The 23,429-nt window shown below is 41.1% G+C and overlaps 1 pseudogene across 1 annotated transcript in view; it reads left to right on the forward strand.

The window, feature by feature from the left end:
- Positions 1 to 2,370: 2,370 nt before the first annotated feature.
- The window catches only part of LOC110306515, a 121,971-nt pseudogene continuing 100,912 nt past the window's right edge, over positions 2,371 to 23,429 (forward strand). Inside the window, exon 1 of the transcript XR_002379298.1 lies at positions 2,371 to 2,391. The product of XR_002379298.1 is annotated as a myb-binding protein 1A pseudogene (transcript). The remainder of the gene's footprint in view (positions 2,392 to 23,429) is intronic.

Consider the following 23,429-nt stretch of genomic DNA (forward strand, 5'->3'; position numbering starts at 1 on the left):
GCCTTGTTGGAATAGGTGTGACCTGGTTGGAATAGGTGTGTCACTGTGGGTGTGGGCTTAAGACCCTCACCCTAGCTGCCTGGAAGTTAGTCTTCCACTAGCAGCCTTTGGATGAAGATGTAGAACTCTCAGCTCTGCTTGTGCCATGCCTGCCTGGATACTGCCATGCTCCCACCTTGATGATAATGGACTGAACCTCTGAAGCTGTTCCATTGATCTATCTGCCTGTATAATACAGCCCCAATTAAATGTTTTTTTATAAGTCTTGCCTTGGACATGGTGTCTGTTCATGGCAGTAAAACCCTAACTAGGACAAAAGTTGGTACCAGGGACTGGGGTATTGCTGTGATAAACCTGACCATGCTTTTATTTGAAAGAATGTGGATTTTGGGACTTTGGATTTGGAAAGCAGTGGAATGCTTTAAATGGGGCTTAATGGGTCATCCTAGTAGGAATATGGGAGACTTTGTTGCTGGGAGTAATTTGAACTGTGTTGACCTGGCCCAAGAGATTTCAAAGGAGAAGAATTTCAGAATGTGGCATAAAGACTCTTTTTGTGGTATTTGGTGGAGAATGTGGCTACTTTTTGCCCTTGTCTGAAAAGTCTGCCTGAGGCTAAGGTGAAGAGACTTGGATTAATTCCATTGACAAAGGAAGTTTCAAAAAAACCCAGCAGAAACTTTGTTCTCTGGTTAAGTCTTATGAAGAGAAGTTTGAGGTATAGTCTCAGCTGTAGTTGATGGCCCAGGATAAGACTTGTCTTGGTCATGGTGTCTGTTTACAGCAGTAAAACCCTAACTAAGACAGTTAGCGTCTGTGACTTAGAGTGTTCAATGCTCATGGGAATTCCTATCAGATACTTGTTTAAAACATTTTTTTTTAGGGTTCCTCCCTGTTCCAAAGACACCCACGTCTTCTTGTCATGCAGTGAAAGCCTTCTCCCATAGACAGGATGGTGAAGGTAGGTGTGAATGGATTTGGCCATATTGGGTGCCTGGTTACCAGGGTTGTCTTATCATCTGTATCTGGCAAATTGGAGACTGTTGCCATCAATGACCCCTTCATTTACCACAACTACATGGTCTATGTGTTCCAGTATGACTCTACCCATGGCAAGTTCAGTGGCACAGTCAAGGCTGAGAATGGGAAGCTTGTCATCAACAGGAAGCCCATCACCATCTTCTAAGAGCGAGATCCTGCTAACATCAAATGTGATGCTGGTGCCGAGAATGTTGCGAGATGTTTTCTGGCATCTTTACCTTTCTTTTCTGGCATCTTTACCACCAGGGAGAAAATTGGGACCCATGTGAAGGGTGGGTCCAAAGGTGTCATCACTTCTGCTGATGCCCCCATGTTTGTGAGAGGTGTGAACCATGAGAAGTATGACAACTTGATCAAAACTGCCAGCAATGCATCCTACACCACCAACTGCTTTTTCCCTCTGGCCAAGGTCATCCATGACGATTTTGGCATTGTGGAAGGACTCATGACTATGGTCCATGCCATCATTTCCCATCTTTAGACTGTGGATGGTCCCTCTGTAACTCTGTGGCATGATGGCTGTGGGACTGCCCAGAACATCATCCCTGCATCCACTGGTGCAGCCTGAAGACCAGTGCTGTGGATTTGCTTTAATGCTTGCATCATGTTATTTGGAGTCCCCAAATTGCACAAGATTCTGCATGTAAGACGCTGAGTGTCCCTGCCCCCGGTTGTTTCTCTGTGTTAAATGAATCATGAAGGTGTTGGCCTTTTGAAGTCTGTGGAGCTGCAATGGTGCTTTGTTGTCAGTTTGTGGAGAGTAATACAAAGTCTTGGCAACAGCTTGGGTTGTTTGGGGGGGTTCCCTGGAGCCCTTTGGCCAACAACTCAATTAGATGTGATTCAATCCTGGTACTGGGAAGCTTCATTTGGTGACCCGAGATGGCCAGTTGGGTCAGTGTCCCTTCGTTATTTTGATAACCTCATTTGAATTTCTTTAATATACACACATATACTCTAGGAAGCTACTACTGTATTAGGTTCCCGCAGTATCCCCCAATACCCCTCTAGTTTAGCTTTCTCTCCCCACATTCCCTCCCCTATCACCTTCCCCCTCTCCCTCTCCACTTGATCCTCCCACTCCACTCTCCTTCCATCCACTCATAACTATCAGTTTTACTTCCCTCTCCTGGATAGATATCGTCTAGTCCCCCATTCTACACCCGACCTCCGTGTTTTATATATCAGAGCTTTGTTATTAACAGCTAATATCTACAATAAGTGAATACATAACATATTTGTTTTTCTTTGTCTTGATTACCTTTCTGAGGATGAATTTTTCTAGGTTGTTTCCAGTGTCTGTCTATTATGAATAAAGCAGCCGGGAACATGGTTGACCAGGCGTCTCTGGTAGGATGGGTATATGCCCATGAGTGCTATAGCTGGATCTTGAGGAGGATCAGTTCCTATCTTCTCGAGGAGCTGCTGCTAATTTCCATAGTAGCTGTATGAGTTCACACTCCCACCAGCCACGGATAAACATTCTCTTCACTCCACATCCTCACCAACCTGAGCTGACATTTGATAACAGGTTTTCTTTTTTCTCTTTCTTTTTTTTTTCTTTTTCTTTCTATTTCCTTTTCTTTTTCTTTTTCAACAACTCCTCAAAGAAACTAATCATTTGAAATATACACTGGCTTCAAAGTTTAGCATCTATGATAATTTATTATTCTCAGTCTAGCACTGAACAGTTAAATATTGTTGTGACCTATTTATTTATCATTAAATTAGGACTTGTTATTTACTGAATAGGACTTACTTTGTCATTTTTTTTTCTTCAAGTGAAACTTAGGTATAACAGGAGAAAAAAATCAACCCAGTTTCGTCCTGGTGCTGCTACGTACATAACTTTCTCCTCTTCCATCAGAAGCAGTTCAAAAGTCAGCCGTCATACTACACACCTGCCTTCTCTTTTCCTCAGTGCTGACTTTTTTCTTTAAAGTTTGTCTTATTGAAAATAATGGGTGGATTTTAATGTAAAGCATTCTCAATTAAGAATACTCATTAAAATAGATACATTTGAGAAGGTTGGTTTTCTCAAAGATTGACTTTTTATCCTAATGCATGTCCATTTGACATTATTATACTATAAAACCTTTTGTATGTCTTTAGTCACCCGTGAGCTCTTCATTGTTTTACTATTGTTGTTGTTTCTATCGTCTAAATGATCATACCAAGCTCAGAACAAGTTCTGTGTGGAATCTGATATCCCTGAGGTTACTTTAGTCTTTCAGTCAAGCCAAGTTTCTACTTCAGTAAAAGACTCAACTGAAGCCTTTGGATGTCCCTTTAGAAGTAATCATTCCATCAGATTGACACTCCATATGGAAATACATTAGGAGTTTGTTCAGTCTCGTTGCTTCACATCTGACATGATGGCCTTTCTACAGGGGAGGTCTGCTGACAGCATACTGCTGTATGGTTCTCCAGGCATGGTTTTCTCTGGACATCTCTCTACCAATCATGCAGTTATACATCGGATGAGACACAGAGGGCACTGGCTTTGGGAAACCTTTCTGTCCAGAATCATGACATCTTCTCTGGCATCATAGGAAACACACAGACTAACTCACCACACATCCTAGATCTGTACCCAATCTAATCTAATACCACTGGACACTGTTCGTTTGCTATTCTCCCTCAGTAGGTACTAAACAGCCCGTGGGTAAGTCAGCAAGATATTATTAGCATCCCCAACAAATCTGCTCTAGCTTGAGCGTTGGCATTCTTACAGAAGTCCCCTACAAGGTTTAAATCTTATTCCCTGACCTTTTGTGACACGGTTATGTCATGAAAGTAGTGCTTTCACAGATGCCATTATACAATTGTTCAAGGGAACTCACTCCTCTATTTCTCTGTGTGAAGGTCCAGAGACAGACAAGGTGCTGTTTAAGAACCAGGAGTTCACCAAATCTTCTAGACCCCCCCTTTTTTTTAATACTTCCTGAGCCTCTAGAATGATAAGATACAATTTGTGTCATTTATAAATGGCCTGGTTTGTGGTGCTTTATAATCCCCAGTGGACTAAGACAATGTCTAACCTTTTGGTGATTTAATTGTAGACTGAAGGAACCATTCAGGGTGCACAATCACAGGGATGTCTTTTCTCATCAGTAACACCCATTGTACAGATTCTGGAGTATCATAGAATGGTCATTAGGGGTTAGATTCTGCAAGCAGACTATGTTGCTCCTTTCTCTCACTGGCTTTGGTCGATGAACTACATTCATTAACCTCTTTGGGCTTTATGATCTCTCTATAAATAGTAATGGTTACTAGATCCTATAGTTGTTATAGCCTTTAAATGGGCTATTAGGTGTAAAGTAGAGAGTACAGTGTCTGATGGATAGGAAAAGCTTATCATTGCTGTTTTAAGAAACAGTTTAACCTCTAAGATCTTGACATTCAGGTTGTCTGTGGCTAAGAGATTCAGAAAATCCAAAGATTCCATTCATACCTGGCCTGAAAGCTCTCTGTGGCAAATGTTGAATCATAGAAAGATGCTAGAGCTATGGCTCTAGAAAGTTCTCCAGTGGCAGATGAGGTCGCGTGAGAAGTGGAGTTCCATAGTCAATCTAGCCCTTTGAAGAATTTTGGCTCAAGGTTTAGGTGTAAACCTATTGAGTCAACAGTCATGGCAGCAGTCTGAACTAACGAGAAGTTCGGTTATTTCTGCAGGAAATGCAGACAAGTGATCAGAAGACTCCAAGGTTCACAAAAATCTTGAATTCAGTCACTTGAAGTTATAGTAAATTTCAGTAGTTGAAATGTGAAAAAGTTCCAACTTTGGCTAAATCCTATGGCCCTAAACTACATGAAGGGTCTCTGGGACAGTTAACGAGTTCCTAGTCATCAGAGCTGCCTCCAGTGCAGTCTGCATTTATTTGGTCTGCTTTGTTTTCTTTTTTGTGAAGCCAATGTGACCATCCAACTTTCCTTTGACCCACAAATGCTGTGTGATGTAAGGAGGAGCTATCTCAAAGGAAAACCCTCAGAGTTCATCATCCCTGAAAGCTCTGATCTAGGGGAAGGCAAACATGACTCTGAGCCTAGCTCTCCAGAGACTGGCCTGTGCACGAGGTGATGGCGTGCCAAAGTGAGGGAGGTGGAGTGAGGAGGTCACGTTAGAATACAGAGAATAAAGCAGTGTATAACCTGCAGATAATTATAAAAATGTTAAAGCCATGTACAAACAATTCTAAAAGAGGGCCAGTGATAGAACATGAACAGGCCTCTCTCATTGCCTTCCTGACCCCATCTGACCCCAGCATTCCCACAAGTCAATTATATGATGCCCAGCTGGCCATGTGACAAGGCAGATGTCACTCCAACCCCCAGCTACTCAACAGCCCCAGCTCAAAGATCAGCTTTAGGAGAGACACCATTTAAGGTGACTTTTAGAAGGTCTCTCTGCTTCTGCCTCCAGTCTTCAGCTAACAATCACAAGACATAACCACCTAGCTGAGCCTTGTCAAACAGGCCTGTCAGAGGCTGTGGAAGGAACTGTTTTAGACGAGAGTTTTAGAGTAGTGAGTTATGTGGCAGTTGATAGGCTCGGAAGAGAATGTGAAAGAGAAAGCCTTGCGGATCTCCTCTGCCTGTCCTCTCTTTCTAAGGATGAAATAGTGATCAAATACCCTTTGCTGTGTGGGGTAGCTGGAGACCAGCTTATCATGATATTAAGCAGAAGGCAGAAATACTTGATTTCACCACTAGATGGAAATTATATCGTTGTGATGTTACTAAGCAACAAGAGATCAGAAACCCGTAAGGAGTGCCCATAGAATACAGAGTGTTACCTTGTCCTACTAAGTTCCTGCTGCATTCATTCCCTTTAAAAGCCTGACTGAAGAAGGAATAGCCACAGTGTGAGTGTGGTTGGTAGGGTGTGTGTGTGTGTGTGTGTGTGTGTGTGTGTATGTGTGTATGTGTGTGTATATGTGTGTATGTGTGTGTGTTTGTATGTGTGTGTATATGTGTGTATGTGTGTGTATGTGTGTATGTGTGTGCATGTGTGTGTATATGTGTGTGTATGTGTGTGTGTTTGTATGTGTATGTGTGTGTATGTGTGTGTATGTGTGTGTATGTGTGTGTATGTGTGTGTATGTGTGTGTATGTGTGTATATGTGTGTGTGTGTTTGTATGTATGTGTGTATGTGTGTGTATGTGTGTATGTGTGTGTGTGTATGTGTGTGTGTTTGTATGTGTGTGTATGTGTGTGTATGTGTGTGTATGTGTGTGTACATGTGTGTGTATGTGTGTGTGTGTATGTATGTGTGTGTGTGTGTGTGTGTAGGATCATGAAGGGGTAATGCACACTTACTCATCTGCAATAATAAACAGATGAAACAGCCAGTATAACCCAGAAAACAGTCATTATTTGTGACTTAGAAGAATAGATATCATTAGAAATAAATTCAAATATTGAGGACTTTATCTCCTCTTATCCCAACACCCTTTGAATAAGGCATTTGCAAGTGCTGAAATTATTCCCCTTGGAATATTTCAAAGCTACAAGTGTTTATTAAAAGAGCCAAGTATTTAAGCTTTAAAAGAATATAATGTCATCAATGAATTCAGAGTCTGTTTTTTTTTTTTTTCTACTTGAAGAGAAACTCAGCTGGGCAGTGGGGACCGATAAACATTTCCTTTGCTGACTGATAAAATGGCCCACAGAAGCAGGGCTCTCACCCAGTGATTTGTAAATAGCCATGTATAAAAACGTGAATGGTCAGAATAAGAGATGCACCTTTTAACTGTTCCTTACCAGTAGTCATTTTCCCATCCAAATGCTAACCGGGCCCGACCCTGCTTAGCTTCCGAATTCAGAGGAGATCAGCATGTTCAGGCTGGTATGGCTGTAGACACCAGCAATCATTTCCGTTATTTCTTCTGGGTAAGGTTTCATCCCTCCATTTCCCCTGACCATCAATTTTTTTTTAAAATAAGTTTAAGAGCAAAAGGAGAGAGAAAAAAAAAAGCTAAGCCTAATAGAAGAGATCCAGGAGCTGAATGCATGTATTTATTTCCAGTTTGTTTTAAGCAAGACCTGTATGCCCCGCCCCCACCCCAACTTAGATCCATTACTGGGGCACCTGGTGAGTTCACCTATCTTTGATGAGATATGGGTATCCAGCAAGATGGACATGCTTGATGAGGGCCAGAGCCTGTGCCCAACCTGCCAGCGTTGCTGTGGCGAGCACTTGTCTGTGTAGCGCTGTCTAAAGCAGCCCCACCAAATCCCACCTAAGTGGTCAGAGCATAAATGAGCCTGCCGGTAGGTAGTCCTACCCTGTTCACGAGCTCTTTCAGAACAATTTCCATTACTTTTTTTTTTTAAATACTGTTTTTGGCAAACACTTGATACTTGAAATAAAAAATGCATGAGTCACCTACTGGGGTAGGCTCAGTGTGTGGTTCATTGAATTTAGCTAAATCGTGAGCCATCCATCAATAGTCCTCTTGGTGAACATACTTATAATAATTTCGCACATTACAAACAAAAATAGGTATGATTTTCAAGATTCTTGAAGCTATTTCCCTTAGGGATTCTTTGGATTGTGTTTAGTGCAGTTTTGTTTTGCTAGGTGTCGGCCTTGTTTACAGACAGATCCAACACTTGTCTCTCATGTGGTGAAGGCACTTCGCTTTGGACACATCCTGGAGTCCTGAGTTAGGATTAAGAATTAAGGATGGTGTTTGTTCTTGACAGATCACTGACTTTTCAGATTAACTTTGGCATCTGAAAATGATGCCCCTCCTCTCGGGGGAGTCTCAGAATGGCTATCGAGTGCTAGAATGATTTTTAGTCTGTTGTCTGAGGGAGGGAGCAGGGCAGAACCAGGGGGGTTAAGTGTCTACCCACCACCGCCCCCTATTGGACCTTACTCTCCATTGCCCCAAATCAGTGAGTGCTAGCATGAGGGAGTCATGTGACAACGATGATGGCGAAGACGACGACGACGACGACGACGACGACGACGACGACGAAGAAGAAGAAGAAGAAGAAGAAGAAGAAGAAGAAGAAGAAGAAGAAGAAGAAGGAGAAGCGACTTGTCAAAGAAACAGAACAAACGATTTCTGGGTTGAGAAATCCCTACTCTTCCTCCAGTGGCTGCCAGAACCAAGCTGTGACTGAATCACTAGATTGCTGTCCTCTTGGGGAGTAAAAACAACCCCAAGGTGATGGTGGTGGTGGTGGTGGCGTGGTGACTGTCCCAATTCATTTTCTCTTTCTTTAGTGCAAAGCAAAACTCACACAGGACTTCTGTTTTGTAATATAAGCAGGATGTTTTTATATGGGTATAAGGTATGAAATGGAAGTTCTTCACTATGCCTGGTGTATGCCTGATGTATGCTTGGGTCTATAGGGTGCACGAGGGTGGTCCAGCAAACTGGCTGGGGCATTTTCTTTGTTGTGACACACACCTCACCTGTATTCACTTTTTCCAGAATCGCTAAACGTTCAGGAAAATTGTGTCACTCTGGGTATCTCATTCCTCTCCATGAAGCATATAAAATAGATGGCATCCCACCGTGGTCTGGTTTCCAAGATACACTCTAATTGCCCTTTCTCCAAAGATGCTAGTGTCGGGGAAACGTAAAGACCAGGCACCTGAGAAATGCGGCGTTCAGTCGGGAAAGCAATGTGTACTACTAATTCAGGCATTCAGTTGGTTAGTGCCTCCTAGGAGCTCAGGTCTCAACTGCGCGCTAAGCGTGCCGCATAAGTCCTCGCGGCCAGCAGATGGCGCACTTGCACAGCCCACATATTTTTCAGGCTCCCAAGACAAACAGCATTTATTACCATCCAGAAATAACATCAACGGTGGTTTGAACCAATTGTAACATTTCCCAGGCTACTGAAATTATGGCGTACCGTGAGCTGAGGCATTTGCTAATATAAAATTATTAGAACGATCACGAATCTATACCACTTTCTGGTGCTAATTGTCTCAATTAGCTATTTTATAAATGAGATGATGTTTTCAGTTAGGGAGAATTGTAAATTGGCGAAGGTCAAATAATTTAGACCGATGTGTTGATTGTCTTTTAACATTGATACTTCCCTTGCTCTTCCTGTTTCTAATGTCCACCTCTCTCCGTGGCATGCACAACGTCCATTCACTGGTGTGTTGACTAGGGACCTGACAGGAGGCACCCGCACACGTGGGTGTGTTTTACAGGGTCACCAGAACCCCTGGCCTCCTTAGGCTGTGTTAGAATGGTCAGTTATGATAACACCTCATGTTTGCTTCGAAGGAGACATTGTTCTGAGTATTTATGGGCTTTATTTACCGAATCCTCCTGACAACCTGCTAAAGGAGTCAGAAAATTTAGTAACCTGCAAAGAATACAGATACTTGTATTTTTCTAGATATCTTAAGTCCATACTTTTTTTTTTTTAATTAGTTTTTGGCTTGGATATTTTTCAGCCTTTTACTTTGTGTGTGTGTGTGTGTGTGTGTGTGTGTGTGTGTGTGTGTGTGTGTTGGATCTTCTGGAGCTGTAGATGCAGGCAGTCTTAGGTGTGATGACTTGTCAGTACTGAGAAGGGGGCTTGGGTCCTCGGAAAATGCAGCAAATGCTTTGAGCCACGGAGCATTCTTTTGAGCGCCAAGTCTTAAAGTCGAAGTGGTGGGAACTTAGAAGCTTGTGTTTTATCATATCAGCTTGGCCAGAGCCACTTTTGTTGGCTTAGAGAAATTCTGAGGGATTCTTTCTACAATCTCAGGGTTTGAAGAAAAAAATTCATCAGAGATGGAAAAGAGGTTGTCAGAAAGGAGGAAGGTTGGCAGAGCCAGGACTCTCGTATGCAAACCTTCTCAGACCTCCCTGGGCGGGTTAGCCACAAGCGAGTGTTGGTGGTGACGGAGAGTTTTGCTCTAACATATATTTATTTCAAAAGCACACATAGGAGACGCTGCATGGCAGGTTCATCTAATCTTTATTAAGATGGTGATGAGCACTGTTTACAGATGAGAGGACAGTAAGTAAGGTACAGGCAGATTTTAGACTAGTTTCTGGCTTCCGATCTGGCTTCCGGTCTGGCTTCTGGTCCATATTCCTGACCACTGCTTTCCACATACCCTAGGTAGTAGATTTGCTAGCAGAGTGGAAGCTACTTAACCAAGGTCAGAGACCAACTCAGACACTTAGATGTTGATTCACTTCTAACAGAAACGCTTACATATAAATAATTTCTAAAATTAAAAAAGGAGAAAATACCTAAATCAGATATTAACCTTGATAAAGGAGGGTAGAAACTATTAAAAACAACAAAACAACAACAACAACAACAATAAAACAAGAAACTTTTGAGCAACCTTCAGGTGGTTTCTTTTCTTGACCATAGTCACCTACCCTACTGCCCTCGCTTTTCTCTTCACCTTTTGTCTAAACAAAAGAACAGACATGACTTTTACCATTTTGGGTCTGGTTTGTTTATTTCTTTACTTTTTATTTCTTTATTTTGTATTTCTTTTCAACATGCTGACCCCCCCACTCCCATCCATTTCTCATGAGTTTATTCTTCTGCATAAATAAATAAACAAACAAACAAATAAATAATATCCCACATGTACCTTACATTTTATTTACCCATGCATTGGTACCTAGACCAAAGCTTTGGATTGTGAATAGTACTGGGATAAACACAGGCAAGCAGACATCTCTGTTGTATCCAGGAATTGGTATCGCTGGACCCTGAGGTCATGGCTAGTTGTAAATTTTTCTAAAATACTTTTTGTATGCATGCCTGTGTGCATGTTTGCATCCAGAGGTGTGGGGTGCATGCATGTGTGTGGTGCATGGAAGCCTGAGGTCAACCTTGCAGGTCATTCCTCAGGCGTTGTCCAGCTGAGTTTTGGAGACTGGGTCGCTCATTAGCCTAGAACTCTCCAAGCAGGCTAAGCTGGTGGGCCAGCAAGCCCATTGGCTCTGCCTGGCTCTGCCTGCCCAGTGCCAAGGTTACACGCTCATTATGTCCATCTTCTTAATGTGAGTTTTAGGGATCAAAATAGGATTCCTAGGCTTACACAGAAGCATTTTACAAGCTGAGCTTTCTCCCCAGCATTCCCTATTATCTTTAAATGCACGTTAAGGTTAATGACGCTGAGGAGAGATATGGAAAAAAAAATCAGTACTTCATTTTCACTGAAGATGTAGCAAAAGGAAATCGCAGCCAATTGCTGTCATGTTTTTGTGAATACACACTATCTTCCTCTTTTGATACTTCTACTGTGTGTCTGTGCAGTGTTTTTGAGAGACAGACCTCAATTTCAAGCTTGTATGTGAATCACCTTGGGTCTCGTTGAATCCAGATTCTGATTTCGTAGGTCTGGGAAAGGTGCTTAATAGTCGGTGTCTCTCAGTGTCCACTACTGCCACAGCCTTGTCATAGAATTGTAAGGACAGAGGGAGACACCAACCCCTGTATTCTGCCACATCCTACTTGCCCCCCTTCCGCACAGCAGTGGTTGTCAGTGTGATTTAGTCCTGGCTGAACAAGATTATCAGTTTTTCCATTTCCTGACACATATATACAGGCAACGAAACCAATTTATTGAGAGATACATAGAAGAAGAGGAAAGAACAAAGATACACACACACACACACACACACACACACACACACACACACACACACACACACAGAGGCGGGGAAAGGAAAGGAGAGACAGAATCTGTTGGTGTATTTTTGAGTCCCAAAGGCAAGGGTCTCCTAAAACATTTCAGTTTAGCAAACAAGGTCCTTTTATACCTAGGACAACAGGAGTGGTTCTGGTTCGAATCCGAGATATCCTCCACAGGCTCATTTTGTTACAAAGGTGGCCCCTGTCTTGTGGTGTTTTGGGAGGACATCAGTGATTGGGGTATGCCTTCAAAGGTTGTGCCTGGTCCCTGATTCTTCCTCTTTGCTTTCTGTCTACCATGAGGTGAATCAAGTACAAGAGGACTAAGGCCTCTGAAGACAGGAACCCCAAACAGCTTTCCTTCTTTAGGTTGTGTTCCCAGTTCCTTTTGTCACTAACTAAAACAAAAGGGCTCAACCAGATACAGGAGGGATTTAGATTCAAGGTGAATGTAGCAGGAGGGTGATTGCCACCCTGGAAGAACGGAACTAGGAAGAGATATTGAGGCTTCCCAGAATAAGGTCTGGGAAGATCTATAAGAACAATAGTAAAAGACTTAATTATTGTGATGTGGTTGCTGACCAGTTACAAAAGAAACCAGCTCTCATGACGGTCTGGACAGTAGCTCAACATAAGCTTTGATTACTTGGATGCCTTTTGCAGTCATTGTAAGATGCGAAATATTTGAGATGGTATTGCTGAATGTTTTAATAATTATAATTATGATAACATTTATAATATTATAATAGTAGCATTTCTCCTTTCTCTTCCCTCCATCCAAAACTTCCCATGCATCCCTTGCTTTCTTTCAAATTCATGTCTTCTTTCTTCACTAGTTGCTGTTGGTTACTAGCACGGTGTGTGTGCCACTACTACACCCTTGTGGTCGCCGTGCCATGCCAATAGCTGATATGATTTATAGGGCTCATGGCTGGGCCGGATTGTTGGTTGCTTTTCTCTTTTGGAAGCTTGCATGGTGCCTTCTGGTATCATGAAATCTCATCCTCATGGAGGAAGCAGTTAGGCCAGTTCCCAGCTCTGGGGCCTCTGGCCCCTCTTTCTGAGGTGCATTCTGGAGCTGAATTCTTTAAGTTATAAGGTTTGCAAAAGATATTTTTTTTCATTTAAATGCATTGAGCTTAATTTGAAAAAAAGCAAGGGATGCCACTGAGAAACTGTTATCAGGAGAACTGAATAATAAATATACACTAATAAAACTTTATTAGTATATATTTATTGTACATAGATATAGGCGTCATAAATATATTTTCATACAAGTATTCTACACACTTTAACCATACCAACCTACTCCCTTTTGCTACTTACATTCCTTCCCCATGACTTCTTACTTTTACTCTTATGTTCTGAATACATCTGGTTTTATGTACTTATACATCACCTAAGAGCCACAAGTGACTGGAAATGTGTGTCTCTTTGAGTCTAAACTTTTCATTTCAACACAATAATCTTCAGTTGCATTCATTTTCACTCATGAAGGTGTCTCTTATTGTTTTATAAAGTTCAGACTTATTTTCCATCAATATTTTTATATAAGGTATATACACGGTCATGCCAGATGTTATTTTTCATGTGTTTTTAGAATAACCGTCAAAGCTTTCGCCTTTAAAATTAACGTTATTATACCTAGAATTCATTTAAATAATATTGTCCTACATTATTCTGATATAGTAAGTGGATAATTGATTGACATTACAAAAATGAAAGTCTTTAGAATGTAGATGAAGTCAAGAGTAACATTACAATTTGGTTTTATTAAATATCATAAGAATCTGAAGGAAGCCTAAGGAGAGTCAAATTCTAGGAGTTAGAATGACCATGAACTCTGTACTTAAATACACTGTGAACCTCTGTAGGAACTGAAGAATTTTCTATTGATTATGGATTGGTGGGCAAAGGGGGACAACAACAGTGGGAAGGTACATGTTCCATGCTTCCTTTGGTGACTCAGTTAATACACAGAAGCACTGCCCGGGAAGTCCAGAGATCCTGGTGTTAGCTCAAACACTTCCCTGCACTCAGCTCTGAACTCCATCCTCAACCCCAACACAGAAGACCTAAGGTTTTGTGTGGACAGTATTTTGTAGTGCTTACCAGAGACACGTTCCCTAGATGGAGCGCTGTTTTTTGTTCTGAAAGAAAGCACTGGCAAGCTTTTGAGACAAAGATTCTTCAGGAATAAGAAAGTCACCTTGATATGAGAAAGGAACTCTCTAGAGCAATCTAGAACTATTCTAGGCCAGAATATTGGGTGGTCCAATTTTGGGACTATGAAAATATTGCTAAGAGTCTATGAGGGATTTCAAGACTTGTAAATGAATAAACAACCCACACATACATGCTATTCTATTCTAGTCTCTATACATGCCATTTTAATGAATACATAACAGTTCTTTAGAGTGAAATGAATCCATGGTAGCTTTCTCACATGCTCTTAATATAGATATATTATCTAAAATATAAAATACTTTAAGTTCTGTTAGTCTTCTTCTTTAAAAAAAAATTAAGCACGCTAAAAAAAGAGATTAAGATAGATTTAAATTTAAGTCCAGGTAACTTAGACCTAAAGGAATACAATTGAAATTCAGCAGCAAATGTGGTTCGGGTTCTATAAAAAACCTCCGTAGATTGATCAGCGGGTGCTCTTTCTGTGTCCTTAGCACTGTGAAGAATTACCTAGAGGCAAGACAAGAGCTCATTAATTAAATACTTCTGCACTGGACACTCAGCATGCCTGACAGTCCTCTCATTATGCGCCCCAGGGAGGAATACTGGTTGTCAGGAGCCAATGTAGAATAATTTTCTTGCTACTGTAACTGCACGAGAAAACGCTCCACAGCACTTTCTCATATCTATTAGGTGAGTCATTTGAGGGGAAAATGGCTTGTCACTGCATAGAAAGTCAAAACATTTCACGTAAAAATATTAAAATGAATTTTAGGACAAGAAAAACCTTCATTCGAATGTAAACATCTTTCTCTAGCACCCTAGGGACACCTCTACTTTCGCTATCTCTTTCCTCGGGTATATTTTTCTTGTTTGTTAACATAGAGGATGTTTTATGTGCCCTGATATGCTATTACTGAATTAAAGAGTGAAAAATTCAGTTGTTTTTAGTAACTACCATAAGCTGAGAAATTGAGCAATCCTCTGGCTTTTTTATTGGGTGAGATCTCTGGGTAGTGTGGACAAACCCCACCTGTTTGTATGCTAATTAAAAATTAATAAATGAAAAAAGTTAATTCTCTAATGCTTTGCTGAAATAGATAGCTATTTTAAGTATTTCAAAGCTTAATGGTTTAGTTTATATAGACTCTGATGCTTAAAAACATGGCATGCAAAATTGTAAGAAAAAAGTCTTAATGCTTTACCTGCCAATCTGTGATTTCCATGTTCCTCCTGCTCACCCGACCCTCCTACCACATCCCACCTGCTCACCTGACAATAGTCCCACCACACCCCTATGCCCACCTGTGACTCCCCCCACATCCCTTTGCCCACCTGTGACTCCCACAACATCTATTTGCCCACCTGTGACTCCCGCCATATCCCTTTGCCCATCTGTTACTTCTAGCATGTCTCCCATGTCCACCTGGGACTCCTCCCATACCTTGTCTTCCCTAGGGCTTTTCCAAGTCTAGAGATATAGGGCGGCTGATAGGACCATCAATCACTGGGGTTAAAGTTCAATGAGCAGGCATTTCAAGGTCTGTGGTATGTAGTTCCCCTATAGCTCTCCAGGAGGGATCAACCCCAGTTGCCTCATGTTCTCAGACATCAGTGTATCTTTTATTGTTTTTTGCTGCTTCTATATCTCAGGTTCTCTACTCCCTCACTCTAGTGTTCTGGGAATGACTCTTAACTAGATTACCTGTACCCATGATCCTGTAATAGACACACGAAATGATTCTCTATTAGGAAACTTCTTTGTATCATTCATTTAGTCACTATGCCAATAGAAAGAAACAAACTATTCCATTAACAAATTAAAAAAAAACACAGCTGATTTAATACTCATTATGATAAGAACCACTGTTAAACTCTGATGAAAATTCTTACTTGAGCAGTTAGGGTTCTCTCAAGAAGAATACTATTTGCTTTATATAAACAAGACAGAAGTTTGTTTAAACAGAAGTTTAAAACCAGAGCTGATGCCAGGTCTAATGGAAGGTTAACTGGAACAGTGACTGCAGAACATGACAGCAGCCTTAGGGCTGAGGAACACGTGCCTTTCAGGGCCATGGGGGGTACCCCCACGTTTTACAACCAGCTGTTGGCAGAATGCAGAAGCCTAAGCTCTCAGTCCACAGTTGCTGCTGGCAGGTTACTGCTGTTGTCTTGGCTGCTGTTTCAGGCTGAGACTGTACCTGTTGTCACTGTCTCTGCCAACACCACCAACAGTAGAAAGTGTTTCTTCTATTCCCCAGATTTCTAGTCTTCTACTCGTGGATTCCCCTGGCAGAACCATATAGAAGCTGTCTGGCAAGTGTCTAGTAAGAGCCACCAGTGCTCTAGCCTCTCATCGCACATATTAAAGCACAGGTGTTGTGAATGAACAAAATGAGGGTCCATAAAACTGAACCCAATTCATGTATTGAGTCTTTACCATCTTTTTCGTTTAGTGTCAGGAACAAGACGAAGATGTCAGTTACTGTAACTCTTCCTTTTAAAGAGTTTTCTATTTAAAAAAATGAAAACAGATTCTTTTCTCATATAATACATTCCAACCACAGTTTTCCCTCTCCCCCTTCCTCCCAGATACCCCCACCCACAGCCCCACATCCATCCCACCTCTGTTTCCACTTCAGAAAAGACAAGGGCTCTAAGAGAGGACACCCAAATAGGACAGAACAAGATACAATAAGAAAAAGTGAAATCTCTCATATAGAGGCTGGACAAAGCGACTCAGTCCCAAGAGCAGGCAAAAGACTTAGAGACACATCTGCTCTCATTGTTAGGATTCCCACAAGAATATCAGCTTAACTAACAACCATAGCATACACGCAGAGGACCTGGTACAGATTCATGCAGGTCCCACGTTTGCTGCTTCAGTCTCTGTGAGCCCCTATGAGCCCTGCTTAGTTGACTCAGTAGGCTGTGTTCTGGTGTCTTCCATCCCCTCTGACTGCTGCAGTCTTTCCTCCTCCTCTTCCAAGAGGTTCCCCAGTCTCCAAGGGGAGGAACCCGATAGAGAGATAGAGACCTCCAGTTTATATCTCTCTCTGCATAATGCCTGGCTAATTACCAAAATCAATTCTATTTCCCTTTCCTAGGAAGGTCCATGCATTCTCATCTAGAAACTTTCAATTTACCTAACTGTGGTGGGTTTGGCCTAATTGTTTGCAATTAGTGAGTCTGCTTGTAAGACACTGAAGGACCCTGCTCCCCGCCCCCCCCGCCTCGCCCCCATTGGTTCTGATTGGTAAATAAAGATGCAGGCAGCCAATGGCTGGTCAGGGCATCCAGAGGCAAGACTTTAGATTTGGGTCTAGGAGGAGGAAGAAGGAGAAGGAGATCTGCCTTACTGGTAGAGAGTGAAGGAGAGGAGAGATGCCACACTCAAAGAGAGTACAAGATGGAGAGGCATAGCCGCCATGGGAAGGAGCTGGGAGAGTGTGGTCCAGTGTGTGGCTTACTTGGGCCGCCCTCTGGGTCCAGGGCAGCCAAGATAAAACACAGAATTTAGTAAGTAGTAACTAAGAATTATCGGCAGGAGACAGTGGAGGTTAGGCAGTGGCCCAGCTATTGAGCTGCTTAAAGGAATATTAAAATATAAAGACTGTGTGTGTCTTTCATTAGGAAACATAAACCGTTGCGGAGGGTAGCGAACCCGCAGACAAGATTTATTAGTTAATTATTTCTACAACTAACCTCTTTGGGTCTGTGGCTTGAGTATCACTTACTAAACAGGTGATATTTACTCACTTATAAGTGAATGCATACCTAATATTTGTCTTTCTGGGCCTGGGTTACATAGGATGATTTTTTTTTCCTAGTTGGATCCATTTGTTTGCAAATTTCATAATGTCATTTTTTTCAACAACTGAGTAATATTCCATTGTGTGACCCAGCCAGGAAGGCTAGGCTAACAACCAAGGACATAACTCTTATTTTTAAAAACAGCTTTACTGAGATCTTATTCACGTCCTATTTAATTACTCATTTATTCCTAGTTACTGTAGTTTTAGAGGGCTTCAATCACCCGAAGGAAAAATCCTGTGCCTTCCAGACCTCACCCCAGCACTCATACGCACATTTCTCCCTTCATCTTTACCCAGAAAGCAATTATTAATCTAATCTCTCTCTCTTTCTCTCCTCCTCCTCCTCCTCCTCTTCCTCCTCCTCCTCTTCCTCCTTCTCCTCCTGCTACTTCTCCTGGTCTTCCATATGAATATAGTCATGTAATATTGGGTCCTTAGTAATTAGTGTCTTTTACTTATGGCAATATTTTCAAAGGGTATACATGTTGTAATCTGCTTTTGTTATTTAAGGCAAATAATATTATATGTCTACACTTCTTTAGTATTTCCCTTTTTATTGTAACTGCTTTAATACAAAATGGCTTGAATACTGGGAAAAGACAAAATTATCATATCTGATTTGTCTACCTTAAAAAGTTGAAAGGCACAATAATGCTTAAAGAGTTTTATATGGAGACTTGCCTGTGTACCAACCAGTAAATATTGTGAAATTTTGTTCATTTAAAATATTAATAAAAAGCTTTTTATACTTCTGAGCATTAGTAAGATGCTATATATACAACATATATAAACACACACGTGAAGATACACTAAGTAGATATATAGATATATACAGACACATTTATAGACACTCATACACACACACACACACACAAATATTTTGATTTTGTTCCAAGAATAGAATATCTAAGCTCAGTAAAATGTTAAATTTAGAAATAATTTTCAAAAATTAGTAAGTGATAAAAATAAAGTTTTAAATTATCATTGAATGAGAGACCTGGATAGTGATCTGGAGCCTTATAACTATCAAAGTTTCAGACAATAAAACACATTTTAAATTACCTAAAGTTATTAGATAGTCTTCGAAGTTCCCTGGACAACTGAAAGAAAGTAACTGTCAATCTGAAACTCTATACCCAGTATACATATCATTCAAAGGTAATGTGAACTGAAGATAATCTCAGACAAACACTGAGAAGATTGTTCACCAACAGACTTATATTGAAATAAAGAAAAAAAAAAAGGCAAAACCAAAAGGATCCAAGAAGAAACATAAAAATATAGGAGAACCATGGACCACAGTAAAGAAAAATTGATAGGCAATTATCAATATAAAACAAAATGATACTGACCTATGAAGTTTAATTTATATGTACAGTTAGATGTATTAAAATAATTATTTAAAAAGTGATGGCAAGGTAAATGGAACTAAAGTATTCTAAGGACCTAAAAAATAGAGAATCTAGATAATGGTAAAGGAGGTTACACCATGCAAACCTGAAACAAAATCAGTCTAATCTGATGGCAACCAAAGTAACTTTAAGCCAAGAAGTGTTACCATAAATGAGGAGCAGGAGACATTTAAAATTGACAAGGGGACTGGGGTTGTGTTGGCTAATGCAGTATCAACTAAGTCCCAGGGCATGCCTGAGAGGGATTGTGCTGACAAGGTTAATTGAGGTTGATGTGAGGGAGGCCCGCTTGGAATGTGAGAGCTTCATCCTGTAAGTGGTGTCTCTGAACACCAGGATTCATTACTCTCTGTTTCTTGAGTGTAGATACAATGTTGCACACTACGTCAGCTCTTGCCAACACGAGTTCCCTGCAGTGATGGATTGTAACCTTGAACTGTGAGCCGAAATACATTCTTTCTTCCTTAAATTTCTTTTGTCAGTGTATTTTGTTACAGCAACAGGGAAAAACTAAAACAAGGGTTAAAAGACTCAGAAGATAGAAATAAATTAGGTTCACATGTGGAATTTTCCCCTACTAAATAATGGTTACAAGAAACCAATCACTGAGCAAGGAGGCGGGACTTTTGGGTCAGGGAGAGGAAGAGGGAACAGGAGAAAGAAACTCGCTTTTTGAACTGCTGGAACAAGGCAGATACCATGTAGGAAGCTGGGGTTAGTTCTAACATAGAATACTTTATAAAATCAGGTTCTGCGCCCAGCGATTGGGTTATCTGTTGACTCTAAACTAAGATTGTGTGGTGTTTTCCCTTACGTGGCAACTCAACTGGGTTCCAGAGAAGGGTAACTGTGGCAGTGCGTGGGATTACAAGAAGTGCCCCCCAGCTAGCCATAGGCATTTGAAAGTGAGGGGTGAGCTTGGCAGCAGATAGGCCTGTGGTAGTGGTGCACACCTTTAATCCCAGCACTGGGGAGGCAGAGGCACTTGGATATCTGAGGTGAAGGCCAGCCTAGTCTACAGAATGAGTTCCAGAAAGCCTGGGCTACACAGTGAAACCCTGTCTTGAAACAACAACTGTGGCAACAACCACAAAAGAAAACTAAGAAACAAACAAAAAGTCTAGAGATAGAGGAAACTTCTTCAATTTGAAAGTCTATTGTTGAGATTTGGTCTGTTGCTATGTATTGTAATGCTAACTACTGGCCCGGTTTGCCCCAGGAATGGGGAGGTTCTCTTGTAGACCCAAATGATGCTATGTAACCTTGCCCCCTAGTTACTCCCAAGGGATGAATGAAGATGCCTACAGCCTGTAGCTGAGCAGAAGGGAGATAGGCAGAGTTTTTGGTTCCTGGGCTTAGGGTCAGAGAATCACCATGAGGGGAAGAGGAAGGAGGTGCCATGGGGTAGGTGAGTCATGAAAATATGGCCATGAGGGTTGGCCAATTGGAGTTAAGAGTGGCCCAGATGTAATGAGGCAAGTTGTAACTCGGAGTTGTTGGTAGGCAAGTAGACATAATAGCATAGAAGGTAGATAACTGCCCATCTTTATTGCTTTAATGACTTATTATAAACATAAAAGTTTTGTATCTTTTACCTGGGAACTGAATGATGAAAGGTGGGTAAACCCCACCCACCCTGATTGAGATTAATATTTAAAACAATTTGTGTCTTCAAAAAAATCTACAGTAAGGGAGATGGTTGTCAGTAAAGTGGTTACCACATAGGCACATGGATCTGAATTCTATCCCCAGACACCACATAAAAATCCATGGTATTAAGGTGTGTGTTTGTAATCTCAGTGTTGGGGAAGCAGAGACAGATAGATCCCCATGGCTCACTGACCAGCAGATTATCTAGTGAGAGTCTGTCTTATAACATGTAGGTGGATAGCTGTGGTAAAAAACACTCAGGGTTGTCCCCTGGGCTCCATATATATGCATATACACGTATATGAGCACGAGTCTACATGTGTGTCTGTGTGCATGCATGCGCACACACAAACACATGTCTGTGACAAAATCATACTTAATAGGTGAGCTAGTGAATGGTTTCTCTTTAATATGAGGCTTAAGACTGAAGTTTGCTACCATTTTTAAAATTTTATAACATTTTAATTAACTTTCTTTTGATAATTTCATACACATATAAAATGTATTCTGATTACTGGTCCCTACATTTGTCTTACTTCCATCCCTATCAATACTCCTTCCACGTCTTTCCCAGTGTCTTTCCCGGATTTGTGGTTTTTGGTTTTATTTTGTGACACATTTTGCTTAACCAGGGTCAGCTTTGTGACCATCAGATTTGAGCTTTTCATTGGATCCAGGTTGGTTCATCAGTGGGTACACAACTAGAGGCAATGATTCCCTTCTCCACGAATCTCTCAGTAACAACCATCAGTGAGGAGCAGCTCCCTTCCCCCGTCCCTCCTCCAACCATGCCTGTTGATAGGCATGTCCTTTGTTTAACAATTTTATTTCTTTTAGTTTTAAAAATTATGATATGATTCAATCATTCTCTCCTCTTTTCTCCCCACAAAGCTCCCATATAGCCCTATTTGGTTTCTTTCAAATCCATGACCTTTTCTCCCATTAATTTTTGTTTTATATGCATATATATTCTGAAATGCATAAATTAATCTTACTTAGTCTGTACTGTGTTACTTGTGTACGTGTTTTCAGTGCTAACCATCTGGAATTGGATAACCAATTGGTGTGCTCTTCCTGGGAAGATTTTTTTCCTGCTTTCATCATTCCTTAGTGGCTCTTTGAATAGGGTTGAGGACTTGTGAGTTCTCCTTGTCTATTTTAGCATACCTGTTGTGTTGTCCTTGTTCCACTCATGTTTAGGCAGTCATGTAGGTGAGACTTTATGGGTGTGGCTTCTGACATTACTAGGAGATAGGTTTGCAGCAAACTACTTGATCCTCTGGCTATTGCAATCTTTCCTCCCCTCTTCCACAATGTTCTGTGAGCATTAGATGCAGGAGTTTCTTTATGAATGTATCTGCTAGAGCTGGGTTATGAAATCCTACATTTTGATTGGTTGTGGTTTTCTGTAGCAGTCTCAATGTGTTGCAAAGTAAATTTCCTTGATGAGGAGGGTGAAGACTTATCTTTGGGTATAAGGACAAATATTTAGGTTGTTGTTAGGAATTATGATGGTTTAGTAAAATGGTGGTAGTAGATTCTCCTCCAAGATCCATGACTTTACTAGCCCTAGGAAATTAACTAGGTTTCCTGTACCAGGCATGATTTCTTTCTTGTTGAACAAGTCTTAAGTGCAACTAGAGAACTGTTAAGTTCTTGACAAGGTATGTGAGTCACTATTGTACCTTTAGGGTTAATGTATCCTGCTGGTAATTATTGTATTTCATAGGTGTTATAGCTGGGTAGGACTATGGTGTCTTGAAAGCTTGCATAGTGTCTTCTGGTACCATGGAAGCTAGTCCTCAGGGAAGAGACTGTAGAGGAATTTTAAATCGGCAACATGGCTGTTCTCATCACAGACCTTCTAGGTCTGTGAGGTCCAGCTGGAATGTAGGCATGCCCTTGGTACATACCTCTGGCTGGAATCCTTTGGTCCCCACCTTTAATCTCAAACAGTGATGCCAAATTGAGGGGAAGACAAAGTGAAGAATCAGAGAAAGAATGGACAGAATGAGTCAGAGTTAAGATACACCCAACCCTCAGGAGAAAAGCTATTTAAGAGCAGTGCAGCAAGAGGCAGTCAGTCAGTTCTGTTCAGTCAGTTGAATTCAGTGCAATGGAGTTGAGTTAATCAGTTGGGAGTCAGTGCAGTGAGTTCAGTGCTGTGGAGTTGAGTTTGTTTGTGAGTTCAGACTGTATAATGGCATGGAGACAGTTGAAGTCAGAGAATAAGGAGCCAGAAGATTAGAATAGATTGCCAGAGTTAGTTTGAGGCCAAGCAGAGTAATTTAGTCAGAAGCTGAGAGAAGTCAGATCAAGTCAGTCAGCTTGGAGAAGAATTAGAGCCAGAACAGCTGAGTTGAACCAGCCAGCCAGAGTTCAGAAAGAATGAGCTTATTCAGCAGTAAGGCTATGAGATGGAAATTACATCAGGTGAATAAAAGTTCCTTTTACAGAAGAATTTCAGGCCAATTCAATCTTTGAGTCCTTATAAGGCCATGAGTCTGAGGTACATGGTTTCTTCTACCCCTGGGAGGCAATGAAAGGCAATAACAGTAGCCTATAATATTTTTTTATAGTCTCCTGGACAACCCAGAGCAACCACTTAAAAAAGGACATTTCATGTATGGTGTTGAGGTTTTTATTAAATTGTCTTTGACTCTTAGAGGGACCATTGCCAGCTCAGGTGAGAAA

This window comes from Mus caroli, chromosome 12, assembly GCF_900094665.2.
Source record: "Mus caroli chromosome 12, CAROLI_EIJ_v1.1, whole genome shotgun sequence".
In the NCBI taxonomy this organism is placed as follows: Eukaryota; Metazoa; Chordata; class Mammalia; order Rodentia; family Muridae; genus Mus; species Mus caroli.